At 34.5% G+C, this 18,271-nt stretch overlaps 1 protein-coding gene across 3 annotated transcripts in view; it reads right to left on the bottom strand.

The window, feature by feature from the left end:
• The window catches only part of LOC135838371 (putative uncharacterized protein DDB_G0289263), a 360,678-nt gene that overhangs the window by 259,408 nt on the left and 82,999 nt on the right, over positions 1-18,271 (bottom strand). For all 3 annotated transcript variants that reach the window (XM_065353973.1, XM_065353971.1, XM_065353970.1), the window contains exon 2: positions 2,490-2,574. The gene's annotated coding sequence lies outside the window, so the exon portion shown is untranslated. The remainder of the gene's footprint in view (positions 1-2,489; positions 2,575-18,271) is intronic.

The raw sequence follows: 18,271 nt of genomic DNA, 5'->3' as shown, positions 1-18,271 counted from the left end.
TTTACACAGACATATTATTGTTTTTAGAAATAAATCGAATCGCACAATTTTGGAAACCCTGAAATTTTCTATCTGGTGATTCACCGGGTCAAAATTCACGTCTGGACTTTAATCAACTCAAAATGTATCATTTGCAATTTCAGAGAAATGTTACACACACACGCAGAAAAAACGAAAAGTAAATAAAGTACCATCTTTATGCACGTACAGTAAGCAAGCTTTTAATTTTTACTCTCACATATTACGAATTATCTATGAAATTTGCTAAATTTCATGAGAGACTTTTAGTAAAGTACATACATTTTCAATTGTTAACTGACATGGTAGGTGCAGTAGTCCTAGTACCATAAATATTAATTCAATGTTCTTACATAATACGTATAAAGAAAGCAGAGCACAGAATTGCAAACGCATTTCCGAGTAAAAAAGCAATTTCCGAAAATAACTCAAATATAAGCAAGAGTTGGTAATATTTATTCCCATACAAAGATCCCATTCTTGCTGTAAGGTTCTTCATTTACTTTCTCTCCGAGTTGTTACTTGTTTTGAGAAAATATTCCTCCGCTTTTAGATTTTCTTTTGCTAGAAAGTCCACAAGACACCAAAATTTCGAGTCCAAAAACATAAGGATCATTTCATGTTAATTCGACCAAAAAAAATCGATTTTCGACCTACTTACTTATGTCTTTCGATTTTGTTCAAATTTTTTCACATAATCTACCCAAACAACAACTGACAAATCATTAGTTTGCCCTCAGCCTCCTTGAGGGGCGGATGGGAGGCTCCTTTGGTTTGTGTATTTTCCCGAAATATACTCCAATTTTATGGGTTCCCAATTCGCCGCAATGAAACTGGATTTAAAACTGATTTCAAAAGTTGACAGTAGAATTTCCAAATTGAAAGTTCAAAATACGCAAAAATGACCATTGATACATACGCACGTAAATCATTTTCAAAATGGACATTTTCGATAGGAGGAAGCTGTGGTAAAATTTCAACAAAAAAAGTATGGCTCACACATATATGTATCAACTGGTATTTTGTCGGAGGTTCTGAACACAAATATGACCTCAGTTTTTTGATTATTTAATTAATCATCATCCAAATCCCCCAGCACTCCCCCCACACACAAAAAAGGGTCAAATTATCAACAAAAAAATTGTTTGAGTAACGTGATAGGTATCAGCGCTGGATTTAGGCATGGGCAGAGTGGGCGGTAGCCCAGGGCGGCAAAATTTTAGGGGCGGCCAATTTCCAATTTTTTCTCTACTTTTTAAATTTGAGATGTAAATATTATGACGATTGATAAAAAAAAATTATGGTTGTCAGCTGGATAAAAAGTACCTACGTCTTAAATTGCTTTACTATTTTAAACAAAGCCAAGAGTTCAATGTTACTTGAAAAAAAAAAAACAAACAAAAAATGAAACCAAAATAATAGGTAATTTAAAACGTTACTTTTGAAAAATTTAAACTAGATGTTCTTGTTTTTAATTTTTTTTCAATTTTCATTTTTTATAAAACCAAAAAATTTGCTTCAAAAATATTTTTCATTTTGGGGTGGGGAGGGGCGGCACAAATTTACTCAATTTACTGCCCAGGGGCGGCAAAACCCTAAATCCGCCTCTGATAGGTATTAGGTACATATGGTATGTTTTCGGAGGTGCTGATACGAATGACATTTTTTTGATTAAGTATCTATCATCTAATACCTGCAAAAATTTTTTGGAACTCAAGTGAGTCTCAATCTAAAAACGAATATCATATTAGTAATCGCCGTCCTCGAAAACATACTTTTTTACGAGCCGCGTTACTGAAACAGTTTTTTTGGAATTTGACTCGGGGAAGGGGGTGCTTTGGAGTCTTAAGACGATGCCCAATGAGAAAACTAATCAATCCCCAAAGCAAAGCACACCGAGCTCATACTTTTTTTTTTACTTTGATGTGGCAAGTAAGTAAGCTTTCAACTTTTATCGCCTGGATTTCCTCCTATGAGAATGACAAAAAATTGTCAATAAAAAAGTCAAAATGTGAGATAGGTAAGTTTTGAAAAATACCGAGTAATACAATTTTAGTGAAATATATATAGCCGTCATTTATGAAGTCAGAAATACATGTAATTGCGTTTTATAGGCAAAAACACTCATGAGATTCTATATGAAATAAACCCGCATGAGTGGGTAAACACGTCACTCAAAAAGATGAGAAAAAAATCTTAATACCTATTCAAATGGGAAGTTAAGTACCCACGTAAAACTAACTCACATTAGTAACTTACATGTACTTGGTGAATACTTTTTATAGGTATGATTATTAAAGCTGTAGATAGGGAAGTACGAGTAGAGGAATACCTTTTCATAAAAATACGACAGAAAAAGTAAATAAGAAATGGACGAACAACTGACCATTATTTATATGTAGATCGAAAGTCAAAATTTTATCGTCTTCATAAAACACTCCAATATTTAAAAATGAAAATTATTCACTTACAGCTTTCACATTTATCGTTGCAGTGCTTCATATTATGTCTTCACCGATATGGCTCATTTTCTCGGCGCCGTGGTTTCCTCCACCTCTAGACAAAGAACAAAACTTATTAGGCTCAATTTGAAAAACATAATACAAACGAATACATTTGACATATTATCCGAAAATATGGCACGAGTTATTTGAAAATTTACATGATAAACTTCGTGTTTTGTGTTCAAAAAAAGATATAATCAAGTGGAGAATATAATTGTAGCTGATCGGATTAACTTGGAGCCGGATATTCACCGGATTCAATTTGAAATGACCAGGTCTAATCAGGTAAATATAATTAGGTTGGTGTTTTTATGATCGAGTTACCCAAATCAGTTTGATTATGAAGTAAAACCTAAAAAATAAGCTCCCTACATTACCTATTCATTGATTGCAAGAGAGATTTTGCTTTTTTGTTTTCATGCATAGTGCCAAATTTTACAATTGGCGTTTAGTGTTGTTTAAATTAGGTTGTAACTGTCTAATGTTGTCCCCAGGCAATAATATTAGAATCGTGATTATAATATTAGGGCTCGTGCACAAAGGTGAAGCCGTCACAAAAAATTGTTTTGATGGCCCTTTTAGAATCTGGAAGATTTTTTGAAATTATTCACTTTGAAGCATGAACATTTAAAAAACAAATCTTTCAGGAGATGTTTTGGAAGTTTCAAAGAAAATTTTTATACGTAGGTAGGTCCTAGGTAGGTATTTTCAATGCTGCTACGTATAAAAGCAATGTTTTTGGGCCAAATGGCAAATATTTAATAATGATTCAAAAAAATTATAATGTATATTTTTTGAAATTTTTCCTCTATGATGATCAATATGATTGTAAGGTCCACTGCAGAAGTAAAAAAAAAAAACATTTGAGCTACTTTGACAGAGATGAAACATGAGTTGGATTTCTCCCCATTGTAGATATTTTTTAAATTTATGTTTCATGCTGAAATATGTAAATGTAACTTTATACACGAGAAACTTCCAAATCAATGAATTTTGAAGATTCATTGACGTTTTTTTATGCTTGCCAGATTGTGATTACCAAACTGTGGACGTATTTGTTTCAAGTTCTAAAGAAAATCAATAATTCAATTTTTTCTATAAAAAAAGGGGGTATTATCAAGCTCTATTCTTTACAAATATTGAGCCTAATGATTTCTTCTTCACTGAAGATAGCCAAGAAAGCATTAACTAACCCGAAAATCTGAAGAATAATTGAAATATAATCTCTCCGTCCAAAAAATGAAGTAAGTCATTACAGAATATTTCTCAGCTCATAATCAATTGCTCGGTAGAGTGAAAATAAATACCATTATTCTTCACAATTATTGAGATACTGATTGATGTACCTATTCCGAATTGCTGATCCCTGTCCAAAAATTAAGTAAGTTATTACAGAACATATCTCAGCTTAGGAATTATTTTGTTGGTAATGTTGGTATAGAGTGAAAATAAAGATATTGCCAAGAAAACATAAACAACGACACACTGCTATGATGTATAAATTCTAATCTTTGTCCAAAAAATTAAGTAAGTTATTACAGAATATCTCTCTCAGCTTAGGAATTATTCGCTTGGTAACCTTGGTACCTGTTAGGCCTAGAGTGAAAATAAAGATATAGCCAAGAAAGCATAAATGAAGACTCACAAGTCACATAATGTATAAATTCTTATCTCTGTCCAAAAATTAAGTAAGTAAGTTATTACAGAACATTTCTCAGCTTAGGAATTATTTGCTCAGTAACGTCAGAGTGAAAATAAAGATATAGCCAAGAAAGCATAAACAAAGACTCACAATACATGATGTACTATAAATTTCTAATCTCTGTCCAAAAAATTAAGTAAGTTATTACAGAACATTTCTCAGCTTAGGAATTATTCACTCGGTAACGTTGGTAGAGTGAAAATAAACAGTGGTGGGTATTTGCGAACAATTATTTTCCCCTTCAGACCAAAATTGACAATGATAACCAAAAACTGGCACCACTGTATTCAAAAATACCTATATTTCCTCAGTTTTAGCAAAGATCCGAGAAAACCGGTTGGAGTAAACTATCTACCAAAGCAAAAAAAGACTATTTTCTTCCCAAAATGTTCTCCCTTTGAGAACTTTTCCTCTCTCTAAAGGTATATCTCCGAAATGAGAATTTTTCTCGATTATTTTAAACTCAAAAATGAGGATTTTCATACGATTTGATCGAAGTACTTTCCATATTTATATAAATTTTTAGTGCACCACTACTCTTGCTTTCTTATCCTTTTTTCTCTCGCTATACCAATCAAAATTCTTTCAAGTGAATTCGCAAATATGATGGCCTTCTACAACAATTCAGGGTCTACGTCAACCTGTCTGATCAGGATTTTTTAAAACTTTTTAATCGTAGCTAGAAATATGCCCGCGCACGTATGTGAGAAGCCTGAAAATGTTAATATATAGGTACCAAATTATTCCTTGATGTTTGTTTCGATTATATTGGGATACAATCTTGAAAATTGTATTTTTAATTCCGCAAGAAGATATCAAAGAAGTTTTTATTAATCGCCAATTCAAAACGAGTGCAAGTAAGAACAATTTTTTTTTTTCAAATCTTGGGGAATTTCAGAAGATTCTATTCGAAAAATTGAATCAAAAAAGCATGTAAAAATATGTAGGTATGTACTTTACCAGCCAAAATTTCAGGTGCTATAAAAAGAACATTTTTAAAGTTTTGGTCGATTTTTGAAAAATAAAGTCCCAAAAATAGGGATAAATCTCAATTTTACTACGTTTTGACCACGAAAGCTGAAATTCGGTGTATCCTATTTTGCACCCCTGAACTCGATTGGAAATACATTTGAACCGGTTTGACGAGGAATTCTGAAGCCTCTATTAAGGATAAGTTTTTAGAAGATGAGATTACCACAAAATTTGGAATTTCCAAAAATCTCCTGAAGCCCAAAAACTACCCAAAACGGTTCAAACCCGTTTTCAATCGACTCATGATGTCAAAAATAGGGTACTCACCAAATTTCAGCTTTCTAGGTCAATTAGGTAAAATTTTGATTTTTTTCCATTTTTGAGCTTTTAGGCCTATTTGTTTTTTCTTCAATGAACCAAAAATCGAAAAATGTTCCTTACCATATAAAATTTTGGATGGTGATATATTTTTTATGCTATTTCAATTTTGCTTCGTCGGGTTCAAAAATTCATCTGCCAGTCAGGATAGGTATCTCCTTTGATAGATTATTTTAGTTTCCAGGTTAAAAATTTACAGAAATTTATGCTTATCTTACGCTATGCCAATGAGTGACGAATTAAAAATCATACTTCAAAATATTAAGGCCATATAGGGCACCTAACCTTCCAATACTGAATCAATTCATGTCCGCGCACGTGTGTCAGTTTGTGATAAGAAGCCCGAAAATGTCAATACCAAATTTCTTGATGTTTGTTTTGATTTACTACACATTAGGATTGGATCTATTCAATATGAATTATATTTTTAAATCCGGAGTAGAAGTAAGTACAATTTTTTTTTTTTTTTTTGATTCTTAGGGAATTTTAGAAAATCTTATTTGGAAAGTTGAACGCAGAAAGCAAGTACAAATACATGACCAGCCAAAATTTCAGATAAAAAGAACATTTGTATGCTGGAAAATGGAAAAAAATCGTAATTTCACTACATTTTGACCACGAAAGCTAAAATTTGGTGTATCCTATTTTGCACCCCTGAAATCGATTGGAAATATATTTGAACCATTTTGAGGAATTCTGGAGCCTCCATAAGTTCTTGGAAAATGAGATTACCACAAAATGTTACTCAATTAAGTAAGTAGGTAATTTGGAAAAGTTGAAATTTATTTTATACTTCACATTCAATCTGCTGAGTGAATTGGAGGTGGTTTCTTGCCATCTGGAGCCTTCAACTATACCTTATTGCATAATAAATTCCATTTTTCGAAAAAAAATCAAAATCTGTTTAATTTAATTTTTACGTTTTTGGTTATGAACTGGCAGAACAACCGATCGATCTTGAGAAAAATGGTTTGAAATTGATCAAGAGGGTCATTATCAAGCACCAATCACGTTTAGGACGTTGGACGTTGGTTTTTTTTTCTTAAAAATTTGGAATTTCCAAAAGTCTTCTGAGGCCTCAAAACTGCTCAGAATGGTTCAAAACCGTTTTCAATCGATTCAAGAGGTCTAAAATAGGGTCCTCACTAAATTTCAGCTTTCTAGATCAATTAAGAAAGATTTTGATTTTTTCCCATTTCTTGTACCAAAAATTGAAAAATGTTTCTTATAGCACCTGAAATTTTGTGTGGTCATATATTTTTCTTTGATAGATTATTTTTGTACCTATGACAATGACTGAGTTAAAAATCACAGGGCATAAAGGGCACCTAACCTTCCAATACCGAATCATTTTACACCTAACGAGTTTCCAGCAATCAACTATAAGTACAATTCTCATCTCCCTTCTGCAGCATTTCAAGCAATGAAAAAAGGACCACGAGTGCAACATTCTCATCTCACCGTACTTACATCTTTTCGAGCACATCGACATGAAACAATCAGGTACTTTGCCCCATCAATGTTCTCGTATTTATTCAATTTGACTCACCGAGTACCTACGATTCGATTAGTAACGAATTTCCACTTTTGTGAAAATACTTGCACCTACATATACGAGTACGTTAACATATAATTGCACTTATATCCGTGTTCGTCATCCCATCACCAGTTAGGTAATTTCAAAGAAATGCGAGACATACTGGAACGAGAACGAGGCATAAAGGCATCAACTATATAGACGGTTTAAATGCGGCTAATTACACCATAAGGTAACACCTGTTAAAGAAATTACCTCTCGTTTAATTCGTATATACCTAGTACCTACATAGAAGGCATTCACGATGAGACACCGAGCGTTAAATTTTTAACCACTAATAAATGCATCGAGTTGGTCAACACTTGTCGTATACGCTGGACATCGGTGACACTTGGTCTTTGGAGTAGCACCACGTTGTCTATAAAACCACATCGACGGTCGTCGAACTGGCTATATACCTTTGCAGATACTAAATTTTTACCAGGTTAAAAACTTCTCTCATCTGAGGGAAATTTTACCTAGTACATCGTATTACGTTACGTTACGTTCGCAATTATAATACCCCACTTTATATGTACGTAGTCGAGAGTTGCAGTTGCAGTTGCACTAGCACCACCGTCGTCGTATCCATGAAATATGCAAATTCGAAACCGAACCCTTTTGTGGACTGCAGCTAACGTCACTTGACGTCGAAGTATGCACGACCAGGGACACGGATACGGACGTTTATCACGTAAATTCAAACGCAATTGAACGTAAATCACCCATTTGGATTGCTCATGCTTCACCCCCTCCTCCCCTCCTCACTCTTCTTCCTTTTTTTCTTACTGCTGCAATCGAAACGTAGGTAGATGGACTTTTTCCAACTGTCTGTTTTACGTATAAAGGTATAGGGTAGTACATAAATAAATAGGTAACTTGTCGCGATGGTTCGAGGCGAATTTAGGTATTTTTTTCTGCTGCCCATCGACGAGCCACCCTCATACTACGGGTCAAGACACAATTGTCGGGGTGTCTTTATCCGTCTAATTGAATACAAACCGGTCTATCTTTAACGTGAAGTGTTTGTCTAGGTGATTCTAGTACGACAAGACAAGTTCACATTAGTCTTATTTTTCGCCCATTCAATACCATTATTAATTTTTCAACAACAATAACAATAAAAGGTGCGGGTGGAAACGCGATTCTTCTCCACATAATTCACCTAGATTTTTTTTTCAGCCAAAATGAACAAAAACCTACCTACGTGGATATTTCAACGTGAGAATTACGCGACCTTTTTGAACCCTTTTAGTAGATATATATGTAAAATAACGTGAGCTCGGGTGCGCGAAAAATATCCCATAGTCGAATTTCTCATATAGGTATATATTGGAAATGTGTACTCGCGTCCTTGCATCGATCAGCAGAAGTGGCGCAGGTCAAGGGGGTAAAAGGATGGCGAATACGCTTAAAATATTAAGGGTTCGCTTTAAACTGACAAACGAGCTCATCGTCGGCTAAACTTGGAAACGCGTTACACGTAAAGTTAAATAAGCTCGAAATACAACCCTTTCATTACGCGCTAACCAATTGCATAAATTTACTCATCAGGTTTACGCTAAACGTCCATTTTTACACATATACGCCGAATCTCCAACACTTCGCTCGTGTCCTCGTCGTCGTGCTCTCCTGCCAGCCCCCCTCTCTCCCCTTTTTGGACCGACCTCGTCGCCTTATCGTTCTGGCGCAGTGTAACGTCAAAATTCCTCGCGTGCTTTACGTAGGTACATACATACGATGCGATGTGTGTATGTACATTTACAATATGAACGATGAGCTGTGTATGTACACTTTTCGAGGAGTAAACGCGTACAATATGCATAAAAAGAGTGCGAAATTTGCATACCATCGCTCGAATAGCCTTTAATGGTAGAGTATAAATTTATGGATTTTTTTGGATTTGGATTTTTTGAGAGGGAAATGTCAATTTTTATAGGGGGTGGATCGATGAGGTAATTCTACGTAGCCGAATGAAAGGAAGATGCGTGGAAAAAAGTCAGGAGCATGCAGTATCAGCTGCAAATAGTTCTAGGAAAAAATAAAGATGAGAGTTTTCAAGCAATGTAAGTAATGCACATTCATTCAACTTCAATTACAGATAAGGACTGAAAAGGTAATTCAGAATTGGCCACAAAGATATAACATGCTTTCTATAGTCCATCATATGACAATGGGAATAATTGCATCCTCCCGACGATCTTCTGAGACTACTTTTTCCGTGAAGGGGACATCCTAAGGAACATTTTAAAGCAAACTTGCCAAAAAAAAGTTGGATTCACTAACAAAATGGCGACCATTTTGATTGACAGGTCAGCCAAAATTGCTGACTTTGCGTTCCAACATAGGACTCGCACGAAATTTTTTGATCTGGACCATGTCTGGACCAAACTAGACCGATAGAGCCCGCCAGCCAAAATTTCGAATGCCGAAGTGCATTTTTCGATTTTTGGTGAATTTTAAAAAATCAAATTTAGGTCAAAAATGAGAGGGAAATCAAAATTTTACCAAATTGACCTAGAAAGCTGAAATTTGGGATGTACCCTATTTTTACGATCATCCAAATCGATTGGGAACTGTTTTGGTTCATTCTGGTTTTCTTCAATGATCGATGAAAGCGCAGTGTAATGTTGTTGATAGTTCGCAATTAAAGTTTTCAATGTACCTAACTTTTTTGTGATCCATCGGCAAGTGTGAACTGTGAACCAATGTCAAGCTTTTGAAGATCGCTGAGCAAGATGTTCAATACGTTTTTATTATTTATATTTGCTGAAGTCGAGGTCGAAGTTGAAGTCGAGGAACATACTTGTAGCATCGTTGTCAGTCAAAATGTCATCATCGAGAAAAACGTCATCGTCGTTGTCATTAGCAGGATTGCTGTGTCTTTCAGCAGAGTCGGACATTGCAACTGATTTTATCTGGCCTGAAGGACCATGAAAATAATGATAACTTGTGGACTGTATACTATGCTTTATTCTATAAGAATGCAGAGTAACTATACCTAATGCATCTACAGGGGTCGGCATAAGTTAGTATTCCGATAAGACCTTCCATCTACTCATTACACACAACAGGGTGTTAGAAAGAATGCATCAGTTTTTGAATATGAATACTAACTTATGCCGACCCCTGTATATTATACATCATTTTATAAAAATTCTTAGAAATAGGTAAATATTATAACATGTACATATATCACATCTTAACCATGTTTCAAACCATTTTGAGCATTTCTGGAGCCTCCAGCAGATTTTCAATGCTCCAAGTTTCCATAAAATTTTACCAAACAGAGATATAAATCCTAAATTTACTCTGTACTCCGATTTCAGTACGCTAGCAAGTCGACTGCAGGGGAGTTCAAGTCTTTCTGGAGCCTCCAGCAACTTTTTGAAAATTTTTGGAGTCACCAGCAGATTTTTAAAGCTTGAAATTTTCACAAAATTTTATCGAATGGAGTCAGAAAGCCGAAATTTATTCTGCAAGTACAATACAAAGTCGACTGCAGGTGATTTCAAGTGGTTTTGTAGCTTTCACTGCAGGGCTTAAAACCATTTGGATTTTATTGATTGTTGTGGTAGGTGGTTTTTAAAGGACTCAAAAATATTGGTTTTTGGTTATAGTTTTTGAATTGGTTTTTCAATCACAGTTTTTCTGGTTCTGGTTTTGAAATAGTTTCAATTTTTTTTAATATGGTGTGGATGTGGTTTTGGTTTTGTAATAATACTTTTTTTTGAGGTAGTGGTGGTTTTTAATATGAAAAACCCATTTCAAAGTTTTTGTGGTTGTGGTGGTTTTGATATCAAACAATTTTTGAATTTTCAAATAACTTTACCAAAAAACAAATTAAGGTACAAGTATTGTCTGATTTGAGACCAAAAACCAGAAAATTTTCATCACTGGTCTGGAAAAATTGAAAAAAATTGCAGAAACTATTGGTTATGGTTACATTTGAAAATTGAAATGGTTCTTGTGGCTGTGGTTTGTAGAATACTGTACAAAGTGAATTTCGACTTTCCAACTCTATTCTGATAAAATTATGTGGAAATTTCAAGTTTCAAAAATCTACTGGAGGCTCCAGTAATATCCAAAAAATCGCTGGAAGCTCTTAACCACGTTAAAATCTGCCTTTAGTCGACTTCATGGCGTATTGAAATTAGTTTTCAGAATGAATTTTGGCTTTCCAACTTCATTTGATAAAAATGTAGCGGAAATTTCAGGTTCAAAAATCTGCTGGAAGTTCCAGAACTGCTCAAAACGTTTTGAAAAAGTTTCCAATCGATTTGGCAGGTTGAAAATAAAGTCTATCCCAAATTTTAGCTGTCTAGGTCAATTCGGTAAAATTTTGATTTTTTTTCATTTTTGATCTTTTGATTTTCAAAAATTTACCAACAATCAAAAAATGTATGTACTTTAGCACTTGAAATTTTGGCTGGTGATAAAGTTTTGCATGTTCTTTCGATATAGCTTTGTCCGGTTCAGGGTGTGAGGGGGGGGGATGCAATTATTCCCATTGTCATATGCCGGACCGGTAGACCACTTTGGAAATTCCAGTCCCCTCCCCCAAAATGTGCTAAAATTGGCTTAATCAATTGTTATTATTTTAATTTTCAATCGTGTCCCTTTCAGGGTAATTCTTTCAGACTTCAGAGATTAGATACATGTCTTTGTACGCGCAGCCTGAAGGAGACAATGATGCAGCATCAAGAAGACGAATTTTTTTAAAAGTACGTAAGGTATAATGGCTCAGTTATTTCATCTTGGATTACAAACGATGGCAATTATTTTTCATTTTGTTTGGTAGTGTCCCATCTAAATTATTTCGTCAATATGATCGTTAAAAAAACTCCACGAAATGATTGACAAATGCCAAACTTAAAGGAGTGTTCCATACATATCATGTGAAGCACCACCTACCTATTCGTTTTCGTCAGTTGACGAGTTACGAATCCAACCTTCAGTAGCCAGACAAAAGTGGAGATGACATCGCCGAGAAATAAATTTACATCGAATTGGCTATTGCTGGGCCAATTTTTTCAAGAAGTGAGTACATATCCTACCTAATATGTATAATGCTAAAATATCCACTCTTTCAATCCTTAAATCTGAAAGTTGGAAATTAAACAGACGATTAAAGCAACCACCGAACTAATTAGGAAGGCTAGACTGAGAAGCATGACTGGTGCTAAGGACGTGAAATGTACAGTATGTGCTTAAGTGATGAGATGATGCTGATGATGATTTTCCAAGTCTGAGTGAATTTATTTTGGTTTAACGGGAATTGTTTTTTTGGCCTGGGCATTCCTAAGCTGGGGGATACCCATTACATTACCCACTAATCCTGGATCTGGAACTTAAAATTTGTAGCTAAATTTTTCCAGCAGGGCAAGCATTATTTTCATTTTTTTTTTAAAACTTGAATTAGTAATTTTCAATTTTGCTTTGGAAACTTGCAGAGAAAATTCGTAACCCGCACAACAGCCTATCTCACCGGAGGGCAAATTCCTATCATTTGTTTACAATGTACCTATTTTGATAAGAATTTGACCTCAGAGACAATTTTTTGTAGTGGGGTATCCTATTCCCCTACAAGTCTGAATGCCTCAAATAAGTACTCGATTATCATGAGCAACTATTTTTGTTTTTCTCTGAAACTTATGGTAAGCTCCATTTGGGATGAGTTCCACATAGAAGTTACACTTTTTTGTTCTCTTACCCTCTAAAATTGAGGATTTTATGAGAAAATACTTCTGTAGGTATTCTTTTTTCAATTTTTTTCTTAGTTCAAAAAAAGTAGGTAAGTACCTAATATTAGGTACTCAATATTCATTCAAAAAATTTTCATTTATTCTCCACCATACCACCTATTTCATTTTAGTTTTTTATAGGAGAATTTTCATAAAAACTTGGTGTCAATTTCAAAGATGTAGCCATAATTGGGTAAAACAGCTTAAAAAATTCTAAAGGATAGCGTACGAACACCTTAGAATAAAACTACCTAGGTAATTAGGTAAAATAGCTTGAAAAAATTGTACAGGAAGATGTTTGAACACCTTTGAATGAAACCACCATAAGGGCTAAATCAGAGTTTGATGGATTCGATAGAGAACATCTACAAAAATTCAAGCGAGACGTGATAAAAATGTTGCTATTACGAGGTTGATGATGAGTTCTATTACAATGTAAGTTTAAAGAACTGTATCTACTGTTATGAAAGCTTATTTTTAATTCCATTAAGGAGGGTCTCATCTCAATTATTTCGTCGATATGATCGTTAAAAAAAACTCCACAAAACAATTGACAAAGGCGAACTTGAATGGGTGTTTTCACATTATACTTATCATGTGAGCACCACCTACCTATTCGTTTTCGTCAGTTGTTGATTTGAAAAATTTTCATTTCTCCTAGTTGTTTGAAACTATTTCATTTTAGTATTTTTATAGGAGAATTTTGACAAAAAATTAGATTCAATTTCAAAGATGTAAGTAATCGGGTAAAACAGATTGAAAAAATTGTTTAGCAGAAGGCACGCGTTGGAACACATTGGAATGAAACTACCAAAGAAATAAGTCAGTGTTTGATGGATTCGATTATGAATAATGTACCTACAGAGATTTGAGTGGTGATGTACAAGTTTGATGATGAGTTCCATTACAGTAACGTAAGTTTGGAGAACTGTATCTACATGATAATTATGAAAACTGCCATGAGGAAATGCATTAAGGAGCAGATAATATTAGCCTCATGTGTTTATGAAAAAGTTTTTAGATTGTTTTGAAACTGCCCAGAAAACATATTGAAACCAGAAGTAATAAGTACCTACATATTATCGTTTCAGAATACAGCTTTAAACCTGCAAATTATTCCCTGTTTGAAAGGGTTTTATGTTTATTCGTCGGAGAGTCTCAAAGGTGAAAAAAAACAAATTTTTCACTCCTAAAATCAGTTAGAAGTGGTTTTCGAGTCGTTACAAAAATTGAATTACGAATGATAACAAAATTTTTCATTTTGTTAGGTAAGGTCTCATCTTAATTATTTCGTCAATATTATCGTTAAAAAAAACTCACAAAACAATCGACAAAGGCAAACTTGGAGGGTTGTTTCACACAAAATCATGTGAAGCACCGCCTATTTGCTTCTGTGAGTGCCGAGTTACGTATTCTACCTTCAGTAGCCAGACAAAGGTCAAAATGACAATGCCATGAAATGAAGCATCAAAATGGCAATTGCCTGCCAAAGGGTACCCCCCGATAAGATAGGAAAAATGCCCTTAACCTCAGATTTCGATGAAACTCACAGGGAATGTTTAGTACCCCCAAAAAATAATTTTGGGCCCATAGCCCGCTCCCCACCCCACCCCCCTCAGCCAGGGGGGTCAAAAAACGCGTTTTTCAGGGGAAAAATTCTGTATCAGCGCGTAATTAAGATACATTGATTCTGTAAACGAATATAGTTAGAGGATACATGGGCGTACCTCCCTGAATTTTTTCAGAATTTTTCATCACACGGGGAGAGAAGGGGGACAAAAGAAAACTTTAAATCGACATTACTCCGGAACGAAAAAACATACCAAAACGATTTTTTCGTCAAATATGTATCTTTAGGTCTACTTTCTATAGAAGTCATCACCCGGCCATTTGGAGTGGTGGGTCAAGCTCAAAAGCTCAAAAAACTCTCAAAAAAACACGTTTTTTGCGTTTTTCTCCAAAAATATGGACAAATGGCGGAAATCTAAGAGAACCAAGTTGTTCAGCGTGAAATTTTACCTCAGAATTGTGTAATTGAAAATTCATTTACACCGCATGATCGTAAAACTACATGCGCAGAAGTATTTGTGCTTACATCAAGATAGGTGAAAGGGTATTCCTGGGTAAAATAGGTGAAATGTCCCTGTCCTCGGATTTCTGAAATTTTGATGAAACATAGTTGGGTACCATTAAAAAAAATGTCGGAGGCAAAAAATCCCCCCTCCCCACCTCGCCTTGCTCATAATAGCGAAAAAAGGGCCTTTTTCGGGGAGAAAAAATCCATGCTTCAACGAGTTTTGACAAAAAAATCTGTATTCACTCAAAATATATGGAGGAGACAGTATAATAAAAGTACCTACATAGGTATTTGAGATTCTGCGCCAATCCATGCTATTGCCATCAAAATCCAAGGCCACTTTTGGGGTTCTACTGAGAAAATTGAAAAGTAAATCTTTTTTTTTTGGAGAGGGGGTATTAGTAGTTGGTGTTTTGAAAATATTTTCTTCGCAAAAGTTTCGCTATAATGACGAAAAAATATTGAAAGATAATATATTTCTGAAACTGAGGAAATATTTTGGAACGCAGTGATGACAATATTTTAGGTTTCAAAAAATTGATAAAGATTGGCAAAAATTCCTAAATTTTTGTTGATTTTTCAAAATTGACAAAAACAATTTAAAATAATAGCAAAGAATGGACGCAGAATCTAAGATATATTCATTTAGGACTGGGTCGATCGTCATTTTTCTCAAAACAAATTGGGTACAGGGGCTACAGTGAAAAAACCATGTTTTGAAAAATTTTCATTTCTCCAAACTATTTTGAAACTATTTCATTTTATAGTTTTTTATACTTGGGAGAATTTTCATAAAAACTTAGTGTCAATTTCAAAGGTGTAAGCATGATTACGTAGGTAAAACAGCTTAAAAAATTCTAAAGGAAGGCGTTCGAACACCTTAGAATAAAACTACCGAAAAGCTAAAGTCAGAGGTTGAGGGATTCGATAGTGAATATCTATGAAAATCTAATCGATCATAATTATCTATTCATAAGTTTGATGATGAGTTCCATTGAGTAATGTAAGTTTGAAGCACTGTAGGTATCTACAGTAAGTTATGAAAACTGCCATTAGGAAATTTATCAAGGAGCAGATGGTATTAGCCTCATGTGTTTATGAAAAAGTTTTTAGATTGTCTTGAAACTTTCTAGAAACCATATTGACACCAGAAGTAATTCATATCGTTTCAGAAATAGTTTTAAAACTGCAAATTTTTCCCTGTTTTAAATATGTACTTAGTTTTACTTTTATAGGCCGGAGAGTCTCAAAGCTGAAAAAATCCAAATTTTTCGCCCCTTAAATCGGTTAGAAGTGGTTTCGAGTTGTTACAGAGCCTGCAGCAATATTTTAGAAATTACAGTTCTCCACCAAAAATGTGCTAAAATCAGTCTAATCAACTGTAAGTAATTATTTTAATTTTCATCCTGTTCTTTTCAGCCTTTTTGTTCAGAGATTATATCTCTTTGTACGCATAGCCTGAGCCTGAAGGAGAATGATGATGCACCAGAGGCGCCCGGAATCCACCACAAAACAGGAGACAGTGATGGTGACAAATGATTTCTAGCATACATCTTTAAGTAAGTAAGGTAATAGCTCAGTTATTTTATCATGGATTACAAACGATAACAATATTTTTCATTTTGTTAGTGGGGGTCTCATCTCAATCAATTCGTTGATAGATATGTTGTTAAGAAACTCCACAAAATGATCAACACAGGCAAACCTGAAGGGGTGATTCACACATATCATGTGAAGCACCTTTTTTTTTGTTTTTGTGAGTTGTCAAGTTACGAATCCTACCTTCAGTAGCAAAGTCAGAAATCCTACCTTCAGTAGCCAGACAAAGGTCAAAATGACATTTCCAAGAAATGAAGCATCAAAATGTCATTTGAAGTGAGCACATAACCTACCTATAATGCTAAAATATCCACTCTTACAATGAATGTCTAACTGATGTGTTTGATATCCTTAGATTATTTTGTAACTCGGAAATTAAACAAGATGATTAAAGCAACAACCAAACTAATTGGGAAAGGTAGACTGACGAGCACTACTGGCGCCAAGAACATGAAATATAGATAAGTAGGTAAAGTGATGATGATGATGATGCTGATGATGATTTTTCAAGTCTGCATGAATACATATATTTTGGTTTAACGGGAATTGTTTTTTTTTTGTCCTGGTCATTCCTAAGCTGGAGGATGCCAATTTGGCTGGCACTGAAAATTTGTTGAAGTGTACCATGATTGTCACGGAAGACGATTCAGCAAAATTTTTGCAAGATCAAGGGCTGTAGCAGGGCAAGCATTATTTTTATTTTTTTTTCAACTTGAATGGGTATTTTTCAATTTTGCTTTAGGACTTGTAGGAAAAATTCGTAACCTGCACTACAGCTCATCTCACTGGAGGGCAAATTCATATAATTTGTTACAATGTGTTTTGAAATGTAAGAATTTGCCCTCTAGTGAGATGACCATGTGGTGGATGTATCCTATTCCCCTACAAGTCCGAATGCCCAAGTGAGTACCTACTCGATTTTGATGAGGAACTATTTTTGTTTTTCTCTGAAACTTATGATAAGCTCCATTTGGGACGAGTTCCACCTAGAAGTTACACTTTTTTGTGCTATTTTCCTCTGAAAATAGAGGATTTCATCAGAAAATACTTCTCCATTTTTTTTAAATTTATCTGAGTTTTAAAAAAGTGTATTCATATGTATGAGCAACGGTAAGTCAGAGATTGATGGTTTTGATAGTGAACAGCTATGAAAATTTAAGCAATGATGAGTTCCATTACACTAATGTAGGTAAGTTTTAAGAACTGTAAGTACCTACATATCTATGGTTATTAAAACTGCCTCATGGGTTTACGAAAACGTTTTTAGATTGTTTTCAAACTTTCTAGAAACCACATTGAAACCATATACTTAAGTGATACAAATATCGTTTCAGAATACAGTTTTAAAACAGCTAATTTTTCCCTGTTTGAAATGGTTTTACTTTCATAGGTCGAACAGTCTCAAAGCTGAAAAAAACAAATTTGTTGCCCCCTAAATCGGTTAGAAGTGGTTTCAAGTCATTCATTACAGAGTCTGCAGCAATATTTCGGAAATTCCAGTTCATCCCCCAAAAATGGACTAAAATTGGCCTAATTAATGTTATTACCTATTTTAATTTTCAATCATGTTCTTTTCAGGTTAATTCGTTCAAAGATTATATCTCTTTGTAGGCACAGCCTGAGTCTGAAGGAGAAGATGATGCAGCAGAGGTTCCCGTAATCACACACAAAACAGGAGATGAATATTTGAAGTTACTGTGA

This window comes from Planococcus citri, chromosome 3 (genome assembly GCF_950023065.1).
Source record: "Planococcus citri chromosome 3, ihPlaCitr1.1, whole genome shotgun sequence".
NCBI lineage: Eukaryota > Metazoa > Arthropoda > Insecta > Hemiptera > Pseudococcidae > Planococcus > Planococcus citri.
This window is presented reverse-complemented; position numbering and strand designations above follow the sequence as displayed.